Below are 3,616 nucleotides of genomic sequence, written 5' to 3'. Positions count from 1 at the left end.
AGCCACCTCTCCAGCCCCGATTACTTTGCTAGATGACCCAACGCTCCTTCCTCCAATGGCCTAACCTGGCTCTGTCTTCCTTTGCAATTCAGAGAATGTATTCAACAGTCTGGTTTATTCAGTTCCTATTGCTACTGTCCTCAAGTAGCCACTTAGTGGCTAGAAATTATTATGCCCGAATCCGTGGGTCTCCATGAAAGCCAACAAAGGAGACCCAGTCCCATACGTAAAAGCAAAGAGCTTTTATTTTAATCAAGTTTGCAATCTTGGTTTCTCTGCATGTCTAACATATTGGAATATCCAGAGAGCCCAGAGCTCAATTAGAATTGGGTTTTTAATAGTAGTAAAGGTGGGGGTGAGGGGTCTCTAAGGTCCAGGACTGACATTTGTCTAGGGGTGTCCAGGTGAAGTGCTGGCAGGTGTTTCTATCTACAGTGCTTGGAATGCCAGGCATTTCCTTTGAATGTCTGCTCTTGGTGGGGGTCGAGTAATCTGGGCCTGCCAGGCATTGTCTCAGGGTAAACTATTGAGACTCCAGACTCCATTTAAATTTATTGATGGCCAGAGTCCCAGGTGATAATGGTTGGAAGGGAAGAACTTCCTTGGATGACCTGCCCAGACTTAGCTTTCATGGCTGGCCCCCACAGAAATCATACCCGATTATCTCACAGGTCTCAAGTCTTGGATCAGGGATGGCACGGACTGGTGCTCTGCTGCTCCTCACAAGGCTCAGATCTAAATGCTGGCCTGAATATGGACACCTGGCACTCAGGAGCCTCCTTCAAACTCACCTTTCTGTAGGCCAGAGTTAGTGCCTCAGGGTCACAGGCTGAGGTCTCTCTTTCCAATGGTGAAGGTTGCTCCCAGCTTCTCATTAACTGGGCTTTGCACCCAGCACTCGTCACCTTTCAACATTATCTTTTTGATTTTCAGGTTTGTTTTTAGTATTTAACAATTTTGGGATGGGGTTTCTCTTTGTAACAGTTCCAGCTGTCCTGGAACTTGCCTTGTAGACCAAGCTGACTTTGAACTCACAGAGATTCACCTGCCTCTGCCTCCCAAGTGCAGGATTAAAGGCATGCGCCACCTCCACCCAGCTGTTTAACAATTGTTTTGACTGATTTATTTTATGTGTGTGAGTGTGTTGCCTGAATGCATGTCTGTGCAGCACATGCATGCCTGGGGTCCTTGTAGGTTAGAAGCCTTTTGGATTCCCTAAAACTGGAGTCATGGATGTTTGTGAGCCACATATTGGTACTGGGAACTGAACCTGGGTCCTCTACAAGAGCAGTAAGTGTTCTTAACCGCTGAGCCATCTCTCTAGGCTACATTTTTTTTTTTTTTGCTTTATTTATTTTTCAGGCTGGTCTCGAACACACAGAGATCCGCCTGCCTCTGCCTCCCGAGTGCTGGGATTAAAGGCGTGCGCCACCACCGCCCGGCTTTTTTTTGCTTTATTTATTACCTAGTGTGTGTGTATGTGTGTGTGTGTGTGTGTGTGTACATATATGTGCACATCCATAGCACACATAGGTCAGAGACAGCAAGGTCAGTTTTTACTTCCACTATGTGGGTCTCAGGGACCAAACTCAAGTTGTCAGGCTTGGAAGCAAGTGCATTTACCTGCTGAGCCAACTCACCAGTCCATTTTTGTTAGTTTGTTTGTTTTAGTTTTCCGAGACAGGGCTTCTTTGTGTTCCTGTCCTGGAACTCACTCTGTAGACCATGCTGCCATTGAATTCACAAAGATCTGCCTGCTTTGGCCTCCTGAGTTCTGGGATTAAAGGTATAGGCCACCACTGCCTGGCTACCTTTTTTTTTTTTAAACAGAGTCTCATTATGTTGGTCAGGTGCCCCCAAATTCTAGGATTCATGCCACTCCTCCACCTTGGTCTCCTATATAGCTGAGAACTATGGGTAAGGCTATTGAGGGCGGCTTGTCTCCCTCTTTATCTTAACACCCAGTGAAACAGAAGAGAATCAGCTTTCTCTGAAAACTGGACAAGGACTAAGCACTGCTAACACGATGTCGAAATTCATTAAAAATGCATGTGGTGGCACACACCTTTAAACCCTTTGGGAGGCAGAGGAAGGCAGATCTTTGTGAGTTCGAGGCCAGCCTGGTCTACAGAGCGAGTTCCTACGCTACAGAGAAACCCTGTCTTGAAAAATCAAAAAGAAAGGACTAGAGAGATGGCTCAGTGGTTAAGGGCATTGCCTGCTCTTCCAAAGGTCCTGAGTTCAATTCCCAGCAACAACATGGTGGCTCTCACAACCATCTGTAATGAGGTCTGGTGCCCTCTTCTGGCCTGCAGGCATATACGTAGACAGAATATTGTATACATAATAAATAAATAAATATTTTTACCGGGTGGTGGTGGCGCACGCCTTTAATCCCAGTACTCGGGAGGCAGAGGCAGGCGGATCTCTGGGAGTTCGAGGCCAGCCTGGTCTACAAGAGCTAGTGCCAGGACAGGCACCAAAGCTGCAGAGAAACCCTGTCTCGAAAAACCAAAAAAAAAAAAAAAAAAAAAAAAAGAGCCTGGCAGTGGTCGCATACTGTGCACCCCTTTAATACCAGCACTCAGGAAGGCGAAGCAGGTGGATCTCTGAGTTTGAGGCCAGCCTGGACTATAGACCAAGTTCCAGGACAGCCAAGGCTACACAAAGAAACCCTGTCTCAAAAACAAATAACTAACAAAAATAAAAATAAATAAATAAATTGAAAAAAGCCAATAAAAGTCATAATCGTAGTCAGGCTTGGTGATTCACACCTTTAATCCCAGCACTCTGGAGGCAGAGGCATAATAATAATAATGGCGTACTATTGTAGGGGAGAGGGCCCGCTTTTTCTTCCCTGCTGCTCAGCTAGCTTAGTCCTGAAATAATCACACAGAAACCATATTAATTAAAACATGTTTGGCCCATTAACTCTAACTTCTCATTGGCTAAATCTTACATCTCAGTTTAACCCATTTCTATTAATCTGTATATTGCCATGTGGCAGTGGCTTACCAGGAAAGATTCAGCATGTCTGTCTCTGGCGTCTCCATGGAGTTCCTTCCACTCTGCTTTCTTCCTCCCAGAATTCAGTTTTGTCTTCTCCACCTATCTAAGTTTTGACCAAGGCAGTTTCTTTATTCATTAACCAATGAAAGCAACACAGAGACAGAAGGACCTCCTACACCAGTGTACACCTTTCATCCCAATACTCAGGAAGTAGAGGGAGGTGGATCTATGTGAGTTATAATCTACATTATAATCTACACAGTGAGTTTCAGGATGGCCAGGGCTACTTACTGAGACCTTGACTCAAAAAAACAAAACAAAGCTGGGCTGTGGTGGCACATGCCTTTAACTCCAGCACTTGGGAGGCAGAGGCAGGTGGATCTCTCTGAGTTTGAGATCAGGCTGATCTACAAGAACTAGTTTCAGGACAGGTCCCAAAGCTACAGAGAAACACTGCCTCAAAAAACAAAACAAAACAAACAAAGAGCGGGGGAGGTCCGTGGTGGTGCAAGCCTTTAATCCCAGCACTCGGGAGGCAGAGGCAGGCGGATCTCTGTGAATTCAAGGCCAGCCTGGTCTAGAAGAGCTAGTTCCAGGACAGGAACCA

The sequence above is a fragment of the Microtus ochrogaster genome, chromosome 7 (genome assembly GCF_000317375.1).
Source record: "Microtus ochrogaster isolate Prairie Vole_2 chromosome 7, MicOch1.0, whole genome shotgun sequence".
In the NCBI taxonomy this organism is placed as follows: domain Eukaryota; kingdom Metazoa; phylum Chordata; class Mammalia; order Rodentia; family Cricetidae; genus Microtus; species Microtus ochrogaster.
Note: the sequence above shows the minus strand (reverse complement) of the source record.